Raw genomic sequence first — 25,456 nt, forward strand, 5'->3', positions numbered from 1 at the left:
ATATATATATAAGTGCTTAAATAGCAGTTATTTCTAAACTTTAACCACCTTTTAACTATTATTATATCAGTGTTAAATTGTATATTTCCCCGAGTTCCTTATCTGTCATCATCGTAGTCATCATCGTCGCTGTTGTTGTTGTTGTTGCAGGTTTCTTGGTTCCTTTGAATATAGATTACTACATTACGGTTGTATCTTAATTCCTTAAATGATACAATATTAACTGGCCAAGGAAGAAAAATTAATCTAACTACTAATAATGATAATAATGATAAAGAATATATTCGGTATTAGCTTTCTTCATTTTGTTTGTCATAATAATAATAATAATAATAATAATAATAATAATAATAATAGAATAAAAGGAAAGCTAATTGAAAATATAACATTATATATACTAGACATGTTGTTAAATTCATGGGTATCGCAACAAGACAAGTTAAAACCGCAACGATAAACACACACGATTGTGTAAGAAGCAAACAAATAAATAGATAAAATAAATGTTTAAAAAAATGTAAAAAAAAATATCAAACAAGAAACCACTTATATATAAGCTACGAGTTCATTTGTATTTCGTTGTCTTCTTTATTTAAATCCTGTTCACATTTATTTATTTAGTTTTACTTCTGTAGCTCACTACTTTTCCTCGTTTTCTGTTTGTATGTTTGTATCTACTTTCACTTTCGTTTCTTCCCCTCTCACATAATCTTTCTCTTCCTCTGTATGTGAGTGTTTCTCGCTCTCTGTCTCTCTCTTATTCTCACCCTTTCTCTCTGTTTCTTTCTTTCTCATTTTGTGCACCCATGCTTTTCAGTTCCACACATCGTACAAGTGTGGAATGAATTGGCGTCTGTGTGTGATGGATAGTAAAAATTCTTATGGTGTGGTTGGTTATAAGTGAATGATTGGCTGCTTGGACTAAAAGTCTCGGGTCCTCATCGCATCGTTTTGCACACACACACACACACACACACACACACACACAAGCACGCACGCATACACACACAGACACACACGTACACGCACATGCACGCACACGCGCCTATATACACAAAGATGCATACACCTGTTCGTCCATATCTGAACGTCTTCTTAAACATGTGTGTTGGAACACAAACATAAATTTATATAGACATACATATACACATACAAACACACACATACACATACACACACATATACATATGTGTGTGTGTATGTGTGTATGTATGGAGATATATGATGGGGCATGACGCGTGGGGAGGAGTAAAAACAGAAATACAGAAGGGGTAAAACGACTACAGCCAAATTTTACTGCATCATATATGTGTGTATATGTGTATATATATGTGTGTGCGTGTGCGTATAACGATGTATATATGATCATATTATATAGTGATATATAATACTTGTATTCGCACACACAAATAGTTATATCACAACATTCAAGCACACACAGACACATATAATGAGATATATGTAATGATAATTATTATTTTGACTAATGAAAATACCATCAAGTTATTTAACCTCACGCTTTAAAGAAAAAAGGTGTGACATGAATGAGAAGAATATATATATATATATATATATATATATATATATATATATATAAAGAAAAGTCCTTGTGGTCACAATGAAAGTAATAAGGAGAATGGTTAAGAACAATAATAACAACAATAACAATAACAAGAATAATATATATCACGTTGCATAAATTCATGAGGACAAATATCTGATTATCATTATTATTATTTTTCTTTTTTCAATTACAAAAGTAATTTTTCTTTTTACTTTTTTTTTTTTCTTTTTTTTTTTGCAGTAGATAGAAGTGGTTAAGATATATTTTAGGATTTCTCACTGTAATTTTCTTTTTATATATATACAAATTCTATATCATTCTCTTTTAAAAAAAAAAAAATAATAATTAATCAAATAGACGAAGACAATATATTTCGGGTTGGATATTTGACAAGAAAATATTAAATTAATCCTGCAAAAAAATACAAAAAAAAAAAAAAAAAAGTGGGTTGGGGGGATTTAAAAAGAAAAAAAATCACATGTTTAAAGAATTGAAATGTAGAGAAAATTTCTTCTGTACGGAATGGATTAGTTACTTACCTTATAATTTTAAATGTTTTTAAATTGATGAATTCCTCTTGTATATAATGTGTATACGTGTGTGTAATATATATATATATATATATATATATATATATATATATATATATATATATATATATATATATAACGTTGTTTCCTTGGTGTACTGTGTTATATGTAATTTTTTTTTAATATTAATTTCTTCCTTTTATCGTGATGGGTGGGGGTGAGAAGGAGAAAGAATTCCGAATGGTAATAACTTTCTCAGATAGGTATAGAGGGATATATATATATATATATATATATAATTTTCAAGAATAATAATAATGATAAAATAATAATAAATAACAATAATAACAGAGACGACCACAACAACAACAACGACAACACAATCCTTTTGGTGCAGAGGTAAAAAACGGTAGTTTTAGTGTTGAAGTTGCGTTGTTTTTGTGCCTTTTTATCCTGTCAAAGTTGTTCGGCTCTTGTTTTCGTAAATCCCAACTGTTGAGAGAAAGTGTTACTTGAAATGTAGTGTAGAAATAGAAAAAGCCAGCATGCGTAGGCTCTCTATCTACTCAAACACACTGGCGAGCACACGTACACATACATACAACAGAGTACGTTTACATAGGCAGAGAGAGAAATAGTAAGAGTAAGCGAGAGAGAGAGAGTGAGAGAGAGAAGAAAGAGACGAAGCGAGTGACAGAGAGAGAGAAAGAGAGAGCAAACGACGGTATGAATGAAGGAAAGAATGAATGAATGAATGTAAAAGCAAAATATAGAAAGAAAGAATGAAAAAAGATAAATATATCGATAGATAGACAGAAAGAAAAGTAATATACAAAGAGTGAGGTGGGGCGGGGAGAGAAAGACAGAATGAAAAAGTGAGTAACTGAATGAGTAAATATGTATGGAAGACAGAGGGAGAAATTTCAGAGAGACTAAAAGCGAAACATCATCTCACACTTCTTGATATTCGCCGCTTTCTCTCTTCTCTCTTCTTTTTTCATCTATATAACCGTTGAATTTTTTCTTCGCCTTCTTTCCCTTTCTCTATCTTTCCCTTTCTTTCTATCTATCTATCTATCTATCTATCTATCTGTTTGTGTGTAAGATGTATGTATGTATAATCTTACTCTTTTACTTGTTTCAACCATTCGACTGCACCCATGCTGGGGCACATCTGCTTAGAGTTTTTATTTTATTTATTATTTTTTTGTCGATCAAATCGAATCCCGATATTTGTTTACTTAATTTTATATTTATTTTTATTCATTTATTTATTTGTTTATATTCCTCGAATCTTATATGTCGGAATGTTAAAATTATGGAATATAAAAGGGCACAAACATAAACAACACCGGTTGTTAGACTGTAAACATACACATATTCATACACACACACACACACACAAACACGTGTGTTTGTGTATGAATGTGTGTACGTATGTGTGTATGTGTGTGCTTATATACATACATACATACATACATACATACATACATTGATATGTGTATGTGTGTTTGAATGCAAAGGGTTTCTACACAGTTTCCCTCTAACAAATTCTGCTTTCACGGAATTGGATAAAAAGAATTTTTTTTATTTTTAGTACAGACATCTATTCAACATACAGCCATGCCCACGCCTCAATGTTATCATCATCATCATCATCGCCGTCACCTCGTCGTCGCCGTCGTCGTCGTTGTCGTCGATTTATCGTCTGCCTTTCCATTCTTGCAGGAAATAGACGAAGTTATGTTGAGGTAGAAAATATTTACACATACACACATACATACATACATACATGCATACTTACGTACAGACATACGTACGTATGTATTTATGTATAATTCAGTGATTATTGTTTGATAACACACAAACACACATACACACAACCACAATTAATGGTTACTACTTTCTTGCTGTCTCTCTATACTTTACCTTAATTCCTTCAGTCTCTTCCTTTTTCTCTCTCCCCCTCTTTCATTTACGTACATACATACATACATACATGTCTAAATTTTTATGGAGTGATGAATTGGTTGGCAGATTATTGAAATGAAGGCATTGTAATATTTGTTCCTTTTCTCTGCATTCCAAGTTCAAATCCTGCAGAGATCAAATTTACAGGGTCAATAAAATAAATTTCCATTCAAGGTGATCGATTAAGAGAATATTTAGAACAGCAGAAAGATCAGGTAAGTGTACACAGGTGGACAGAAACAGTGCTTCATGGATACACTTAAAAGCTCATTGAAGAGTTTTGAGATCAACCATGACACCTGGGAAATGGAAGCACAGGACTGCCCTGCTTGGCGAAGCTACACCAACGGAGGTATCACCTCCATGAACAGAAAAGAATTGCAGGAGCACAAAGAAAATGCAAAATGCCCAAATCCAGAGCTAAGTCTTTGAACTTCAGTCCCAGGAGACCACCATTGCCCAATCTGTAGCAGAATCTTCCAAGCATATATTGAACCACAACCAGATACACCATGACCCATTTTCTATTCCCATTTGATGTCCTTGATCTCCATTGACAACAATGGTTATATCAAAAAAAAGAAAATTGAAAAATAACAATAGATAATATTTCGTTTGGGGATTTGGTTTGCAAGATTCTTTATGAGAGTTTGTGTGTTAAAGCATATACTATTGTGTCTTGGGAGAGTCATTCTCTTTTAGTGTCTTGTAATTTAACACACTCACCGGTAAAATTTCCACTTATTTCTTTCTTTATTTTTCTAAAATTTTTGTTGCAGCAACCTTTTCAATAGTTTTGACAGAGTAAAAGTATTGAAAAGGTTGCAAGACGCAACGAAGATTTTAGGAAAATAAAGAAGGAAATACGTAGAAATTTTATCGGTGAGTGTGTTAAATTATAAGGCCCTAAAAGAGGATGACTCTCCCCAGACACAACAGTAGATAAGATGACTTACGCCTTTTGCTCTGGTGCTTTGCATTCTGGGTCCATGGGAGGAAGACCTAACCCTTTTATTCTTTTACTTGTTTCAGTCATTTGACTACAGCCATGCTGGAGCACATCCTTTACTCGAACAAATCGAGCCCAGAACTTATATTTTGTTAGCTTAACACTTATTCTATCGGCACTCTATTGTCAAACTGCTAAGTTACAGGGACGTAAACACACCAACATCGGTTGTCAAGCAATGGTTGGGGGACAAACACTGACACAACTATACACACACACACCACAAATGCACACATACGTATATATACGATGGGCTTTCTTCAGTTTCTGTCTACCAATTCCACTCACAATGTTTTGGCTGTCCCAAGGCCATAGTAGAAGACACTTGCCCAAGATTCCATGTAGTGGGACAGAACCCAGAACCATGTGATTGGGAAGCAAGCTTCTTACTACACAGCCACTCATGTGCCTTTTGTTGGGAATCTATATTTCTGTTAAAAGTACACTGACTTTGTTTCAATTAATTTGAATAATAATGAAGAATTTAATGAAACAGATGTCAGAGCTGTCAGAATTGTTAGCACGCTAAGGAAATTGCTTAGCAGTATTTCGTCTGACGCTACATTCTGAGTTCAAATTCCGCTGAGATCAACTCTGCTTTTCATCCCTTTGGAGTTGATAAATGAAGTACCAGTCAAGTACTGGTGCTGAGATTGCTTGTCCCACTCCCCACAAAAAATCCAGGCCTTGTGCCTATAGTGGAAAGGATTATTAAACTGGTTTTTAAGTGGTAAGTTAGAAGAATCATTTGCATGTTGGACAAAATGGTTAGTGGCATTTCCTTTAGCTCTATGTTCTGAGTTCAAATTTCCCCGATATTAACTTTGCCTTTCACCTTTTTGAGGTGAGTAAAATAAGTTGTAGCTGAGACGAGATGACATAGGATGGAAATACCTGGTGCCTTGCTGTACTCAAGAAGACCTGTCACTTATAGCAGAAATGTTAAGGATGCATCCCCTGGTGAAGAAGATTGGCCTGCAAGAGTCTTGTACTGGTGCCATGTAAAAGAAGCACTCATAATAGTGCCACATTTAAGTTTGTCATCTTTAACAAATATATATCTACTATATCGGAAATCTACAACGGTTCCATAACTCCTGTCTTGTCTATGAGCTCTGGTAATCTGTTACAGCACTTACCCAGCATACCTCATGCCAGTACCATGGTAAAAACGACCAGTACACATTGTAAGTGGTTGGTGGTAGGAAGGGTATCTAGTCATAGAAACCAAGTCAAATCAGATGGGAATATTTTGCAGCTCTGGTCAAACCTTCCAATCTATGCCATCATGGAAAATGGATGTTAAAGGATGATGATGATGCTGATGAAGATGCTGGTGATGATGATGAAGATGGTGATGATAATGAGCAACAGGACTGATGTTGTTGACTAAGATTCTCCACCAAAGGTTCAAGCCTTGTGCTTATAGTTGAAAGAAGTAATCTTGTGTTTGGAAAATATATTAAAACAGTATTTTGATGGGAGGTCTTCATTTAGACCCCTTTAAAATGGACTGTTTGTATCATAGAGACAGGGACAGTCTCAGGGGCCATTAACCACTGACACTATCAATGATCCTTTGGTAATTTAAATGAAGTTCTTTCTTTCTGTTGCAAGCATTTAAGCCAGGTCTCTGGTTTATGGATAGATTCTTCATTTGCCCCCATCAGTGATGAAAACAATGCTATTTTTCTCTCAATGACTAAAATGGTGAAGTAGAAATGAAAATAAAAACAGTTGCGTTATTACAAGCTACACAAAGAGTACTTGAAGGGTACATCAAACATGCATCACCACCATCATCATCATCAGCATCATTGTTTAACATCCGTTTTCCATGCTAGCATGGATTGGATGATTTGACTGAGGTCTGGAGAGCCAGGGGTGTATCCATTGGTGTAGATGTGTCTCCTCAGGTGAGAAAATGTATCTCATTATAATAACGTCTGTTCCGCAAGATTTCTTCTTCGTATGTGTATACAGAAAGCAGCAAATTAAGGAATACAGCTTCATTATTATAGAAGATCAATAACAGGTATCAGATGCAAAAAGAAACAAATGCACAATACAGTGAAAAAAAAAGATTTAGATACAACAGTTAGTAGATATGGATGTACAAATACCCTTGCTTACATTGTCTAGCACGCGTGCACTCACTCGTACAAACTTACATGAAGATATGATTATATGCAGACATGTGGTTTAGCACACATATGTTCACACAGTGAATTAAATAAATATTAATAAATTCAGTGACTAAAAGTGGCTAGTGATAAAACACCGCTTGCTGAGGAGTCACAGATTCTGTGGTTGTGTTCACTAGGTTTGGCTGATATACCTGTAGCACTTATAGAGTCATGAACATGTATGTAAATACAGACATAGTGGATGTGTATTTTTTGTATGAACAGCTGATGAAATAACACATATACATACACACACACACATATATTTCTATATATATATATCTATATACACACACACATAGATATAGATAGATAGATGGATAGATAGATAGATAGTGAGATAGATAGATACTAGTTTATATATATAAATACATATATGCATACATAGTTACGTATGCACACACACACTTATACAAACACACACACACACACACACACACACACACACTCACACACAAAACATATGCTGTGTGCTTCTACTGAATTTTACCATTGTAAGGGAGGCAATTTCTTCTAGGTTATAATAAAGGTTAATTAAGTTGCGGAATTTATATTGAAGAGTAAAGAGCATGGATATTTTATTACAATTTTCTTTTGCTCATATATAATATAAAGTTCTTAAATCTTATTGAGTCTATTCATCATGTATAGTGCCATTTCATCCTTATTTGGAATCATCAGCACAGCATTACTCAAGACAAATAAATTACATTAAATTCAACATTCTATGATGTTTCTTTTAATTTTTCTAATTTAATAAAAAATTTTCAACACTTCTGCAGTAGAGAAGAGAAAGAAAAAGGAATTTCGTATTTGCAGGTTATATTCTTGTTGGGTATATCTGCCTTGCAAAGACAATTTTTATGTATTCACAATTATTGTTTTCTTCTTTTATATTTTATTTTTTGCTTGTTTCAATCATTAGACTGTGGCCATGCTGGGGCACTGCCTTAAAGAACTTTAGTCAAAGGAATCGACCCAGTACTTATTCTTATCAGTTTTTTTTATAAAGCCTGGCACTCATTGTGTGAGTATCTTTTGCTGAACTGATAATTTACAGGGACATAAACACACCAACACCAGCGGTCAAGTGGTGGTGGGCAACAATCACAGATAGAAAGATGCAAAAACACACAAACGTATGTGACAGGTTTCTTTCAGTTTCCATCTACCGAATTCACTCACAAGATTTTGGTTGATTCGAAGCTATAGTACAAGACAATTGCCCAAGATGTCATGCAGTGGCACTGAACCTGGAACAATGTAGTTTGGAAACAAACTTCTTACAACACAACCACACCTGCACCTACAAACAAATTTTATAACCTGCTTTGTTATATTCTTTGTATGTGGAGATAAGAATTTTCAACAGTTATTTCATGTTGTACTATTCATCAAAATGACTTAGAATAGATGTTCTTCAGGTTCATTTCACCATGGGGCTTGCCACCAGTTTTCAAGAATATCTGAAGGAAGAGTACTCAGAGCATTTCACATGAAATTGCTGAGAATCTTTGGCCAATAACTGATGAGGATTTGGCAACCTTCTGTGTCTGTTTTACGTTTGTTTGTGCTTATATATATTATATGTATTATGTGCTTTTAAACTTATGGCCCAGTGGTTAGAGTGTCGAGCTTATGAGCGTGAGGTTGTGAGTTTGATTCCTGGGCCAGGCTGTGTGTTGTGTTCTTAAGCAAGACACTTTATTTCACGTTGCTCCAATTAACTCAGCTGTAGAAATGAGTTGCAACATCACTGGTGCCAAGCTGTATCGGCCTTTGCCTTTCCCTTGGATAACATCAGTAGTGTGGAGAGGGGAGACTGGTATGCATGGATGACTGCTGGCCTTCCATAAAACAACCTTGCCTGAACTTGTGCCTTGGAAGGTAACTTTCTAGGTGCAATCCCATGGTCATTCATGACCGAAGGGGGTCTCCTCTCTTTCTCTCTCTCGATATATATATATATATATATACATATATATATATATATATATATAGTCCAGGCAAACTTCTTTTCTGCTTCTCCCTTGGCTATATATATAGCCAAGGGAGAAGCAGAAAAGGAGAAGTTGGCCTATGTTCAGTGATGTGAGGTCCAGAGACTTGAAGTATTTCGGATTGCAAGACAATGTGTGAGAGAAAATTGTGATGTCCTAGGAGAAAAATGTGTCCGCATGGATGATAGTGCACTTGCATTTAATGATTCTGATAAGAAAGAGGCTTGGAAATGCCTCTGTGAAAGACTGCTGAACATGGAGAATGAATGAAATGATGTGAATCTGACACATGTTGACCCAACTGAGAGACCAGTTACCTGAATTGACAGTACCTTGGTAGATAAAGAAATTAAGGATATGGGGACAGGGACAGCCCTTGGCCCATCAAGAATCACCACTGAGATGCTTAAAATATCTGGCAGTGTAGGTTATGGTCTTGTTACCTGTATTGTAAATCATGAGGTTCATGAAAGAGTCATAACAAATCACTGGTGTAGCAGCACCATAGTCAACTGGCACAAAGGAAAAGGTGATTACTTAGATAGAAATAATGACAGAGGTATCAAATTATTGGATCAAGTGATGAAAGTTATGAAGAGGGTCATAGCCCAATTAATTAGGGAAAGTATTAGCTTAGATGAGATGCAGTTCGGTTTTGTGCCACGAAGAAGCACCACTGATGTTATATTTCTGGTAAGGCAACTGCAGAAGAATTACATAGCCAAAGATAAACCTCTGTATTTGGCTTTTGTTGACTTGGAGAAAGCCCTGATCTTTTATCTGGTGGTTAATGGGAAAACTAGGGAAGGAAGAGTGGTTGGTAAGAACTGTACAAGCCATGTACAGGGATGTCACCAGTGAGGTGAGGGTTGACAAGTACAGTGAAGAATTCAGGGTACAAGTAGGAGTTCACCAAGAATCGGTCCTCAGCCCTCTCTTGTTCATCATTGTCCTCCAGGCAATAACAGAGGAATTTAAGACAGGCTGTCTTGGGAGCTCCTCTAGAGAAGAAGTTTCAGGTATGGAAGCAAAGTCTAGAATCAAATCACCTTCGAGTTAACCTAGCAAAAACCAAAGTCTTACTAAGTAGGGAGGCAGACAAACTACAAACCCCTTTAGGTAGATGGCCCTGAAAGGCATAGATAGAAACTCCATATGGACACACAAAAGGTGCAGCAATATCAGAGGATGGTTAACAGGGAAAATAGCTTTTGTGTGTGGAAGATGCACAGGTACAATAAATACCAAAAGTGTACAGAATATAAATACCATCAACTGCCAAGGGCTGGTTAAACTAGAAGTGGTAGATAGCTTCCATTATCTAGATGACCAAGTAAGTAGCGGAGATGGATGCTCCAAGAGCATAGCTGTGAGTATAAGATTAGGCTGGGCAAAGTTCATTGAGCTCCTAACTCTGCTGGCAACAAAGGGCCTATCCCTTAGAGTGAAAGGCAGATTGTATGATGCCTGAATGCGAACAACTATGCTACATGGCAGTGAAACATGAGCTGTGACAGATGAGGACATGCATAGACTTAAAAGAAATAAAACCAGTATACTTTGCTGGATGTGCAATGTCAGTGTGCATGTTCAACAGAGTGTAAGCAACTTGAGAGAAAAGTTAGGCATCAGAAGCATCAGAAGTGGTGTGCAAGAGAGAGATGAGGATAGCTGTGTAAAGAAGCACTGATCTCTAACTATGGAAGAAGCCTGTGGTAGAGGTAGACCCAGGCAGATATGGAATGAGATGGTGAAGCATGATCTTCAAACTTTGGGCCTCATAGAGGCAATGACTAGTGACTGAGACCTTTGGCAATATTCTATGTTTGAGAAGACCTGTCAAGCATGGTGAAATTGTAGTTGTGGCTGATGCTGGTGTCATGTGGCTGCAACCTGTGCCAGTGGTGCATAAAAAGCACCTTTCGATCATTGGGCTTCACAGAAGCAAAGTGGTTGATGCTGGTGACACGTGCAGAGCTCCTTTTGAATGTTTAGCCTAACGGAGGCAATGACCAAGACATTTGGCATCACATAATTTTGAGGAGAAGACACACGAACCCAAGTACAATTGCAGTCATGGAAGATACCGGTGCCATGCAAATGGCCCCTGTGCCAGTGGAATGTATAAAGCACCCATTACATTCTCAGAGTGGTTGGTGCTAGGAAGAACATTGAGCTGTACAAACCATACCAAATTAGACTGGAGTCTGGTGCAGCCTTCCAGCTTACCAGCCCTGGTGAAACTGTCCAACCCATCCCAGCGTGGACAACAGACATAAATGATGATGTTGTTGATGATGATATACATATATGTATACATATGTCTGTATACATATATATATATATATATATATACATACATACTGTTTTGAGCTGTCGTTCTTGTACGGAATGAAATGAAAGTCTGATTTAATGAAGAACTTATTCAAAATACTCACCTGAAGAAACATATTTTACACCTTTGATGGATGATAGTGATTACACGATATGTTAATTATATCATCTCACCAATATATTACGGGTGTAATGATATATGGAAGCAATTGTTATGAAATGGTCTAAAGAATGTTATTCAATCCATTTTCTCTTATTCATTTCTTCATTTGAGAATGTATATATATCATACACACGCACACACACATACACATATACACACACACACACACATACATAGGTGAGCACATAAGTGCAAAACAAGGTGGGAAAAATAGTACTTGAATACCAAAGATCTCACAATCTCACTTCGATATTAATCAGTCATTATCAATTAATTAATTAATTAATAAATTAATTATTTCTGGACATTCCCTCCCACTCTAAGCAAAGTCTTTTTTTTCTTTATCTTATAATAATTATATTTATATATACCTTCCTGGTAAATTTAAAACCCTCCCAAACACCAAGCTGGTAACGAATATTACACCACTATGTTTTAAAAATCAACCACCCAATAAAATATGAATGCTTTTCATGTATCTGAATAACATTACATCACACAATATTACATGTACCATCACAATTTTATTTCAGTTTTCATCACATCTGTCTCACAAAAAGGAACATGGGACTCTGAGTGACAGTTTTTATCATAATTTTCTAGCTTTAGTAAAAGTACATACATACATACGCCCTAACTCTTCGAAACACCAGTGTTATAATGGTGGCAGCTGATGAAGGAAATGTTCGCTATGTGGCCTGTGTGTTTTCTGTACCTTGTTTATCATTTTGTCCATGTTTTTTTGCAATGTCATGTACCCAGATATGCATCTATATATACTTGTAGATGAATGTATGTACATACATGTACATATATATGCATATACTCATATATTATATATATATATATATATATATATATATACATATATACATACACACACACACACATTCTTCTTCTTCACCTTCTCCTTCCTTGGCTGCTGCTGCTTAAACCATCAAGCTTTAGAACCAAATATTTCTCTGCACCCATAAACACTATTTTTTTCATCTCTGATACTACCTACTGAGCCCTCACAAAGGAAAAGAGAGAGAAACAAATAAGGAAAATATCCTGCCTATTTGAAGACTATGGAAATATTTACAAAACATTTAATTTAATTTTTTTCTTCAATTTAATTGTTTTTCTTCTTAATTAATATTTATCTTAGTTTTACTCTTCATTGAAACAGTCGAAAAGACTGAAACCAGTAGTAACCATTGCAAAATGAATTTCATAATAAAATTATTTTAGCATCTTCTACCTTGTATTAATTTCCTTATACACACCATCTCGTGTGTTACTTTCAACCATCTACATATATATATCATCATCATTTAACGTCCATTGTCCATGCTGGCATGGGTTGGATGGTATGACTGTGCTGGCATGCTAAGGATGCACCAGACTCCAGTCTGATTTGACATGGTTTTCTTCAGCTGGATGCCCTTACTCTGAGAGCGTAATGGATGCTTTATATGTGCTATTTGCATGACACCAGGGTGCATTTGTAAAATGGTTCCCTGAAGATAAAATTATATGTATAACCAGCATCTCTTATTCCTTTGGAGTAGAGTGCATATAATTTTTGAAACGTATAGGAATTAAAGGAACTTATTGATTATATGTGTTTTGCTCCATTTATTATTATTCACATATATATGTAGATATGTATATGTCCCACCTCTACACAACCCAACCCCACCTTCTCTATCCATCCCATCCAACCCCCACTCCATCCCTTACACCCACTCCCACACACCCCACCTCTACCTCCACCCTCAGCCTAACTCACACTCCACCCTGGCTTTCCCCACTCTTGCCTCCGCCACATCCCAACACCATCACATCACATTAAAAACCCAGAAGTCTGCCAAATACCACTGAGTAACCATCTGACAACATGTGGTCATGAAACTTTTATGATATTTCCATTCCATAAACTTTACAACCTGAATGAAATTGAGAGAAAACGCAAAGAAAAGGACTTTATTAAGAAATTCAAACCCACTCTTAACAAACAATGATTAAATTTATCTTACTTGGGGTTTAAAAATCTTATCCCTATAACTAAAACACAAAAAATCTCTCAAATGTAGTAATTTCTAAAAATAAACTTGGCATCATTTCTAAAAATAGCCAAACACCTACTGCTGCTGTCCAAAGGAATAGGTATAAAAGACAAAAGAACAGCCCATCTGTTACAGTCTGTCAGATGAGGCCTTGATGAATGCCAATAGGCATGAAAGTATATACTAGCCTTTATATATTTAATTCTCTATATTTCTTATATTCAATAAGACATTCAATACTTCATTTCATTTTACTATTTATATTATATTATATATTCCATATTCTATATCCCACATTAATTTTATAAAAATATAAATAAAACATAAAAAAACAGACAAAGTTGGAACTCTTTTAAATAATATATTCCTCTATACACGGTCATACAAAAACCTTTTTTTTTTGTATATCTTTTAATTTTAATTTTAATTTTTAATTTTTATTCGCACACACACACACACACACACACACACACACACATATATATATATATATATATATATATATATATATATATATATATATATATATATATATATATATATATATATATATATATCTAAGTACCTGTCTGTCAATCTATATACACATGCATATATATATGTATGTATGTATTAATTAGGCACTTGTATGAGTATCAAGGGATTTGAATTGAGATATGATGCATTGCAGTGAGTAAAAAGATATATCTTACAGGTTTGTAGTTGTTAGTAGTGGTGGTAGTGTTTGGTGTTGGCAGTGGTGGTTGTGGTGGTGGCGATGGTGATAATGACAACGATACTAGTTATAGTAACGTTGCTGTTAATGAAGATGTCAATGCCAGTGGTTAAGGAGGAGATAAGATGATAATGATGATGATGGTAATGCCTACAATGACACTTTTATGATATATGCAAGTATTTCAAATGTCAACTAGGATAGAGACTAATTAGATAATGTTATACACAGAGATGTGCATCCATACTAGACACACACACACACACACATACAGACACATCCATGTATGTATGCTTGCATGATTATAAACATATATGTACTGTGTATGTTTGTATATTTATATCTGTATGTGCAAATATCTAGACACATACATGCACATGTGTGTGCATAGATTTATGAAAAGACACATATATACATGCACCCATATCCCATATGAATACGCATACACGCACACACATACACATATCCATGTATGTATGTCTGCATGATTATAAGCATATTTGTACTGTGTATGTATATTTGTATGTATGTGTACATGTAGATATAGAAACATACACACACATGTATGTGTGTGTGTATGCATATATATATTTCATTTCATTTCATTTCAAAGTTTCAGCTCAGAGCTGCGGCCATGCTGATGCAATATATATATATATATATATATATATATATATATATATATATATATTCATAAATTTATATATGCACATACATATATACACTCACCTATATATATGCATACACACACACACAACTACACACATATACATGAATGCATGTACACCCACATGTATGCTAATGCAACTAGCACGTATGTATATTTACGATTGTATGTTTGTACAAGTGTTACTCTTCCCTCTATCTTCCTCTGCTTATATATATATATGTGTGTGTGTGTGTGTGTGTGTGCGTAGCTGTATGTGCATGTGTGAATGTGTTTAAATGTATGTTTGTGGCTGTGTGTATGTGACTGGTGGACACCACATGATTGGTAAATGGTTTACAGCACAAAAGAAATCACTTTAAACTTGCTGAAATAATATTCAAATTGGTTTATATGACTGGAAATATAATTTCAAAATCTCCATAGTGTCTTCTGTAAGGATCTAATCAAAAACCTTGCAATTGAAGAAAAAGAAGAGAAAACTTTCAAAATATAAAATAAGTCGAACTATACAAAAATAAACTTCCAGCCTAGATTTGCTTCATTTTGGAAAATATAAAATTATTACACACACACAGATAAACTGGTAGATAGATAGATAGATAGATAGATAGATAGATAGATAGATAGATAGATAGATAGATAGATAGATAGATAGATAGATAGATATGTGGCAGCACCAATATCCTGTAAGTGCTTATATACTGCCCTATAATTTAGAGTGTGCTTCTTTTTCGGATTTATGCTTTACGGACGATCCATCTGGCTCCCTGGTCAGAGTGTTTTACAAAGACCACGTAGTTTGTGACTAGTAGGCCGCACTTACACATATTTACTTGGTCTTTCATGAATATGGAACGTTTGGATCTTGGCTACTCCACTAAGAATATGCCTACACCATCTAATGAGCTATACACTCGAACGCTGCTAGAAAAAACGATGGACGTAATAAGGCGAATGAGATGGAAAGCCTTCTACCACGACTTAGCCACACCGTTCCTGGAGAACAACACCTATAGAATCAACCTTCTGGGCATCATTCCCCAGTTAAAATTCCATAAGTTCTCTTGCACTTTCCAACGTAAGCTCTGTGCCGACATTAAATTGCTAGGATAGACACCCTTAATTACGATAGGTTGCTAGAAAACAATATTACACAGAATTATAGACGCGCTTCCCTACACACATACAACACCAACAGTGAAGTCAAAACAATTAGCCAACAATCTAGCTATAGCTGACAGGGTAGAGATCTTAGCTAAAAAGAATGGCTTTATTACTATCAAAGATCATAAACCGAACATTGCCTCAAACCCTAAATGATGCCTGATTAATCCGGTCAAATCTGAGATCGGTCTAGCGAGCAAGCATATATTGAGAAACATCAATAGCGACACAAGGAGAGCCACCAACCTTTCTCTATGGCATGGTACCAACGAGGTGACTGCATGGTTTAACACCAATGAGAGGAGAGGCAGAGCAAGGTTCACCCAGTTTGCCATAGTCGATTTTTATCTGTCTATATCAAAAGGGTTACTGGTCAGATAGATATATCTGTCTAAATCAAAAGGGATATTGGTCAAGGGGCTTTCCTTTGCTAGGGGCTTCACTGACGTTATCAACAGTGTTGTTCAATAAGGGTTCAACCTGGGTCAAGCAAAGGGGAGCTACGACAGCACTGATGTATGGGACCTCATCGGGTTGTATATCCTTGATACCCTTAAGAAAAATTCCCCTCCGTCCTCTTTGGTCTCTACAAAGATGACGACCTGACCATCTCTAGTAGAGCAAACGGGCACACTCTAGACGGGGTTAAGAAAGATCTAATTAGAACACATGGCTCCATGAAACTGTAAATCACCATCCGACGAATCTCACCACCGCGTACTTCTTAGACGTCACGCTTGACTTGGGCTCGGTACATACAGGCCCTACGGCAAGCTAAATGAGAGGTTAACGTACATCGACACAGCCTTCTATCACCCACCCATTGTGTTCAAAAACCTGGTAAAGGGTGTTCCCTCTAGCCAAGAGATTTTTTATGCCCCCCCCCCTACTATAACAAAGCCCTCGCTGCTAGTAAATTTAGGGACCGCATCTCCTGCATATCATGCCCCAACATCCGTAGAAGGAAGCACCATAGAAATATCATTTGGTCTCCCTCCCCGCACCTTCTATCTTAGCGTAAAAACGTCTATAGGTAGGATATTCCTAAAGTTAATAGATAAACATTTCACACGTTCATACGGACGCGTTTTCAACAGGCACACCCTTAGGGTCTCTTTTAGCTGTGCCCCCAATAGTCTAGTTAACACCCCTAGGCCACGATCGGAGGCAGAATACTCATGCAGGAACCACAACAGATGCCCATGGAGAGGCCACTGCAAAACCAAAGGAACCGTCTATGAAGCTAAGTTACTGGCCGACCCTAATAGCGGCAGCAACATCAGCAGCTTCCCCTAAAGCTACTACAGTAGCAGACTCGACTGTACCAATAGTAGCAGCAGCAGCAGAGGCACGAACCAGCGGCAGCTCCATTGCCAGCGATAACAACAATAACAGCAACAACAATGGCAGTATCCCTAACGGAAATGGCAGCAGGGCCATCGCCAATGATACCTACAACAGCAGTAACGGCACCTCCATCAATGATGATGACCATAACAAAAACGACAACACCATTAGTAACACCAGCAGTGACAGCACCAACAGCTCCAGTACCAACAACAGAGGTAACAACAACGCCAACACCAACAGACACAGCACAGTGAACACTCGACCACGGAGATACATCAGCTGCCCCGGGAACACGTTCAAACAACACCTCTCCAACCACAGATCCTCCCTCACGATACTGGAAAGGAGATACGTTACATATATGTATGTATGTATGTATGCAGGGCCAGCTCAAGGTACCAGCAACTCGGACAGTCACCCGGGGTACCATGTGCTAGGGGGCGTGACAAAACAAAGAAATTTCCACAACCGTCAGCTTGTACACGCCGAACTTCAGCTTGACCGGAATGCCAGCAACCCTACAGTCGACCCTGTATGTATGTACACGCGCGCGCGTATGCAGAGAGAAAGAGAGGTTGAGGGATAGCAGTGTGTAGCGAAGCCAGAGTATGTGCCGCTCTGTGTAGCCCTTAAATTTGACATCACTCCTGGCCCTCAAAACTACACAACCTTCTACTGCAAACCCTAAAGCGTTACCACCATAAAATCGTCGCCCAGGCTGGCCACCCCTTGTTGCTCCTGTAATGCAACTGATAGACAAACACAGACTCAGTGAACAATGAGCGAAGCCTTTCGACCTGACTGATTAAAATACACATGCATACACACATCTGTCTATGTACGTATGTGTGTTTGTATGTGTGTATGTATGTATGTCATTATTCAGTTTATTTCAAGATTTCTTGCCAAGATTTCTATCTATCTATCTATCCATCCATTTATCTGTCCGTCCGTCCGTCTATCTATCTATCTAGCTAGCTATGTGCGTGTGTATACAGGAATACCACTACTTCTGTTGGTAAGTGATTCCAAAACATGCGACGTCGCTCGAAAAACGATGTAACAAGGAAAGAAATCATTAAAAAAAGTATTACTAGCTGAATATCTGTTTTCATAAATGGATTGTACATATTTTTTGACATCCATTCTGTTTTATTTTCCACTTCAGTATAGGTTTCTAGGTGTTTTATTTTTTTTAAATTATGCTATTAAATATGTTCAGAAAAACCAGCGTTAAGTGAGATAAACCGACTGAAGGCGAGGTTTATTGTTATAAGGAAAGAAAAAAAAAAAACAAGAGAAAGTCGAAGCAACGTAATTTGAGATATGCCTGTATCGTAAACATAACCAACATAAACATAAACAGAAAGTGACCATACAGAAAGACAACTTTTAACGAATATTGTATTACTTTAACGCTTAAAAGAATGAAGAGAAATTGCGCGCGCCCACACATGCAATCGAAGTATGAATTCAAGAAAACATATTATTGGTACTTTTGTTCCATGAAACTTTGTTTCTGAAGCTTAGATTCTTTACCTTCAGAATTCATAAAGTGATGACTCGATAAAGTGTTAATCTGTGCACCATGAGCTTCTGTGATCGACAGTGCATTATGTGTATATGCATGCAAAAATGCTTCAAGGTGCTAATCTGATCACATATGTGGCACAGCAAGGTTGCATATGTGCAAGACTACATGATTTGTTCAGCTTCTTACGTAACGTGTTATACGTGAATGTGTAAATGTATGTAAATAAATATGTATGTCTGTGTAAATGTATGTAAATAAATGTGTGTGTGTGTGTGCGGAATACGCAAATGTCGCCACCTTATAACATAACTTTCTGGAAAATGAATATTTTTAAATGAAATTTTCTACAAATAGCTTTCTGGTGGTGTAGATTACGATCGATGATAGAGAAATTTAATGGGAAAAAATAAAGTGGTGGTGGGTGCACCCATATATATACTAACACATATCACATTAAAAAAGTATTCGTAGAAAATTTCATTTAAAATGTATACATTTTCCAGAAAGTTCTGTCTACAGAATGATATGCCGGTGGCGGCACATAATTCTGTAGACATACCTATGTACATACACGTATACACGCGTACATATGTATGTATGTATAATTTATGTTTACAGTATAGCATTGGATTCGATCCCATATTTTGTCACATAGAAGTTACAGTTGATCATGCGCGCAAACCTGAATGTTATTCAATGAACGGTTGTTCATGTGGTAGTTCGGTGGTTCGTCTAGACTTTCCATGAGAACAGTCTATGAATACAGTCAAATTTGCCGCCAATTTTGCAGAGCGTCGCCATGACGTTCTCCATTCCCGTCAATATTTAAAATGTCACGAGTCGAGTTGGCGTACACTTTCCTAATAGCTATTTTCACACTGCATATTCAACCTGGATTGATCGAAGAAGACACATCACGACACCTGAATATGTATTTGATATGTAAAAATTATGACAAATGTTGAATGTCTAAAAAAGACTTTCTGTACGTAACAAATAAATTACTCTCCAGCACATAAAGAAGCCTTTTGTTTCTGTATCATTCAATCACTTGTGTTTCAAATCAAGAAGAAGTGCAGAATTATACAGGAAGTCAAGCATCAAAGATAGGATACAGTAGGTCTGCAATGATGAAAATCCACTTGAAATGTCATCAGAGTCAAAGACTTTCCACCATAAGTAGAAATAGGAAAACGATTGATAGCTTGCAGAATGATGGCTGATGGCTTTCGTGAATCAGACAAGAATTTGATAGGTCATATGCTGCAAGCTGTACATATTTCTTTATTCGGCACTTACGGCCACAACACAGAGGGGGACACTACAAGGACAGACACAACATTACAATGGGGACATAAAATACAAAACGAATGACAATGAGATGTTATATAATGACGGATGAGATGGTTGCATGGGCTCCATTCTCATGCAATACCATTTGAACGTTTATATACACTATTTCTATTTACCACCGTTCACTTTTTATATTGTTTTTTTCTTAATTATCTGTTTTTTTCTTAATTATCTGTTTTTTTCCTCTTTTTTTTTAATATTTATAACACAAAACACCTTTTTTCCTTCTCTTTTGTTCCTTTTTTTTTCCAAACAATTTTACTCTTTTTTTTTTTCTTTTTAATATCTCATGAAAGGCTTCAAGTCCTTGAGTTCGATTACTGGTGGCAGCTCGTCGAACTCCACCGCTACTCCGGGCAAGTCAATTTTTTCTCTGCACATGTCTTTTAGTTTCCTGTATGTGTCCTTATCGACCACAATGGCCTTCACATTTTCAGAGTACACATCTGTGGGTAACTTTACTCTTATAATATGTTTAAATTTTACAATTTTTTTCTCCGTCTCCTTGTTCTTTGAATATGTCACAAAATTCCATGTTTTTTCCTCTTCTTGGTTTTTTCTTTCTTCTTCCACTACTGGTGTCTTTCCCTTTTCAACTCTAAACAATCTCTCCATTTCACCTTCGCACATTTGCACTCCCAACTCTTTTTCCTTCGCTGGGACAACCGCCCTCATTAGCACTGTTTCCCCCTTCTGTAAATCCTCCTGTTTAGTAATTGCCTTCTCTCTTTCTTTCTCCTTCACCTCTTCGTCTGCCTTCCTTCTGGTCACAGCTTTCTTTTCCACCTCTTCTTTTTCTGGTTCTCTGGTGGCGGGCTCACTCTTCCATTTCTCCTTTTTCTTTCCACCACCGTGAATCCCTCCTCCGTTGTATTTTCTTCCATTACTACCTGTACTACCTGGTTCGTGCTCTCCTGCTTTTCTGTCGGTTCTCTCTGTGGGCATCTCGCCTTCATGTGGCCTTTCTCCCCACATGCAAAACATATAGGCGGCCTGCCCTCCACTTTCACTCTCAATCTTAGGTCGTCGGGCAGCACTATCTCCTCATCGATTCTATTTAAATCTTCCAATGTTGCCTGGATAGTGAGTTCAATTCCATACCCCAGTAGTCAATAGTTGTGTTCTTGTGGCCTTCAGTATCTTGGCCTCTTCCTTCGTATTGAACATTATTGCTGTCGTCAGCCATGTTTCTTCTGCAAGCTGTACATATATCCACTAATAAATGTTGCATCGAGATGGCGTCATAGACGAAAAAGACGCTACAAACTGATAAAAGATGCAGTCGTTCTTAATCCGTGGCGACGGAGTTTTCCCGCTGCTGAGCAGAAGACTTCAAAGGACAAGGTGGGATACACTTGTGCGCATTCATTCTGAAACGATTGTGATACCAACAAAATGAAGAAGAGTCCCTGTGAGGGCTGCAAAAACGCTTTCTCGAAATTACCGGACCAAAAGAATTCAAGCGCGAACAGTACCTTGGAAACTTTGCTCAAGCTTGTCCGTTAGAGCTTGAATTTTCTCCTCGGTCGTCTTACGAAGCAATACCAACTCTGAGGATATTGAAGATATAAGAGCGGGAGGAAAAGTTTCAGTATTACTGATGTAGTGACGCCTAATGCCAGTCGCCATTTTGGGAAGTTCGTTCACGCATGCGCAGGGACATGTCTTCCAGAAGGCATGCAGGAAGTCCCTCATATCAAAGCGTTCCCGCCTTTTCTGGACCTCTTAGCGCGTTCGACTTTCGAAGACACATGACCACTAAGAGCCGCTCCGTAATTCTACCTTTGAATCAAGCAAACTTCTTCGGAGGCTCAAGAATGACTTAATAAACCAGCATCGACACCGTCTTCACAGCAACCATAAAGGGCGACCTGGCAATTCCGTTACCCGAGATGTAGGCTGAACACCTCATAATAAATATTTGTTATGCTGTTAGTCAATTTATCCATCATGTTCGTTTTCATTGAAGAGAATTGTTTTGTACGGGATAGGGTTACCCAATGATGGTGGCCCTATATCCTACACTGGTACTTGGAGAAGAAATATCCATAATATCTGCTCTCTCCGCAAACTAGGTGAGTGAACTCTGCTCCCTTATAGCCGTTAAAAAGCTTGCACATTAGAAAAAAGGCATGAAAAAACAAAAAAAAAAAAGAGATACCGTAACATTCATTCAACCAAATTCTGCGTTCTTCGCAATAGCTGGGAAGGTCTTTTATCCCCTAATTTTTCTTTATGAAGATGTTGGTGTAATCTCTTTTGCTTGACGTAGAGGTACGTCTTAAAATTTCTTCCTTCGTATTCTGCAATCCAAATTATTAGTATTCAAGTCCTTAACTCTTCTACTCCAGACAGGTGGAAAAACACTAACTAGAGGACGAAACTGGCGCATATCAGAAGATATCTTGTTAACCGCGAAATTGGCTTTAAGTTGCAAAACCAAATCGTGGGATCTCCCGAGTAAGGTGGCAAGGCAAAAGATAGAGCTGCCTGCATTGTTAAAGTATAGCTGTTTTCTGACGAGACTAAAACAACAGTGGAAGGTGCCATAATAGTATCAGGGGAAAATGAAAAAAAAATATGGAAAATAAAAGAGTACTGGCCGTTGGTGAGCTGGGAAGAAAAGAACCCTCTCGAATGTTGCATGCAGATTAGACTGCTATTGCGAGGAAAATGAAAGATTAGCTCTTAGCCAATAGTGGTCCTTGTATCGTCGCTTCACGTGATGGGTGACGCAGCGCTAAGAGAAAGACGTCGTCGGCTTTCTGCCACATTTGATCTTGAAAGTGCGCGTCGTATTCGCTGAGCGACTGAAAATGTATATAGTGAAGAAGACGGGTCTTCAACGACTCTAGTTTCAACGGTCGGAGAACTTTTATAACCAATTACCCCAAAATACATTTATTTATGCCGACGTTATCCCCTTGAATTCAAAAGGTTTATTGAAGCTATTTCTGTGAATCTATTTATATGTCCATCACATTGGGCAGTTGCAGTGTTGTCAGAAGAAAAATTTCTGTCGGTACAAGGAACACGTTTTTTAAAATTTTTTTTTTATATATATAATTTTAGTTATGTCTAATGAGTTCTCATTACTCCCAAGAATTTCATTTTTACTCCACTTGGGGTAATTTACCCCAGTTCGCTGACCCTTTAGTTAGATACTCCTGAATGAAATAGTAGCAAAAATGATTTGTCTTGGGGTCAGCAGGACTGTACGTAAACCATTGTTGTGTAGCGGATCTTTTCTGTTTACATTCACTTTAAGGAATTTTGAAATTAAATAAAACTTTTCAAATTTGGTGTATTGATGTATTTTTTTTTTTTACGCTGGCTCTCAGGCCGCTATTCACTTGTTCCAGAATGAGAAAAAAGAAAGTTATAGAGATTTGAAGTTTGATATTTTTTACCCAGTCAGAAAACCGGATTTAGAAGCTACCATTTTGTGCGCGACCACAATCTTATGACGACAAAGTATTCATGGCAACATTACGGCCAGAAAAGGTTTTAAGCATTTTGTAAGCACTTAATGCGAAATATGATAATAAAAAATAAACACACTTCAAAGATTTTAACACACAATTACATGTGTGTGTGTGTGTGTGTTAATATTATGTATATATGTATGTATAAAATTTCTTGTGTCAAAAATTACAAATGGTAAATAGAATTAGCAAATGAAAAACCCACGGAAATATAGTTTCCTTGAAGCATTTAATACGAAAAATGACCAGGAATAAAAGAACTTCAAAGGGAGGAATTCTGTTTTAAGCACATCCTGTAACCCTTCGGAAATTTTTTTTTTTTTTGGAGAATTTTCAGAAAATCTTTGCGAATTTGTGTTCTATACGCGGGAATTCATACGAATATGTAAAAAAAAAGGTGTAAGTTAAGGGGTATTTAGCTGTTATTTTTAGTACATCTCACGATCACCTCATACCGTACTCGTTTGTTTGCCATTCTGACATATTGATATTCTTCGATATCTTTCTCTCCGTAAAAACCTTTAATAGTCTATGGCTGGGATTTAAGCCAAAAATTCGAATTTCCGTATTTTAAACTCTGATTAAAATAAAATTCGAAAAAAAAAAATGCAATGAAAAATATTAAGTCTAATTTCCTCGTATTAAACAAGAGAGTTCCACAGTTTGTTACAATGGAAACAGGCACCACTATGTCTTTGGCTTTCGAATGGCTAAACTTACCTAAAATTTGCAAATTTTAGGGGTTTGTAGGGAAGTGGTTATACACCATTAGGTGTACTCGGCTTCCGTACATTAAATTTCTTGAAGAAACAACGGAACGCAGATTCTGAACAACACAACAATATTTATTTACAGTGGAATTCGGCTCACGCTTGGAGGGAATTCGGTAGCTCGTCGCCTTTGGTTACTGAGACGCCTTCAATGAAGTTCGTGGTTATTTGTGAAGCTCTGGTGCTGAGTTGTAAGAGAGCTCTGTGGGACGTCTAGGCTCGACGGAGATCAGTGAACGAAGAGGCTGAAAAGAAGCGCGAAAGCTTGGATGTCGAACTCCACGCATGCGCATGAGACTCTGCCTGTATTCCTTCCGGAACTAGTCCCTGCGCATGCGTGGATAAACTTTCCGGAAATGTCGTCTGCTATTAAGTCGTCACTACAGGTTATTAACTCTTTATTTATTGATTTATGGCGAAAATGAATTGCTTTTCAATAACTATCATACAAAACTACATCACTACACCAAATTTGAAATCATTTGGAGCAGAATTGAAGACGTTGAAAAGCTGAACCCCAACAGAAAAGATCCGACGTAGCTTATGTCATAGGTGACAAATTGTGTTGGATATTTGCTAGTTTACTCCATCGTGGGTCACCAACTTT

Source organism: Octopus bimaculoides, chromosome 4 (genome assembly GCF_046866305.1).
Source record: "Octopus bimaculoides isolate indiv1 chromosome 4, ASM4686630v1, whole genome shotgun sequence".
Taxonomy (NCBI): Eukaryota; Metazoa; Mollusca; class Cephalopoda; order Octopoda; family Octopodidae; genus Octopus; species Octopus bimaculoides.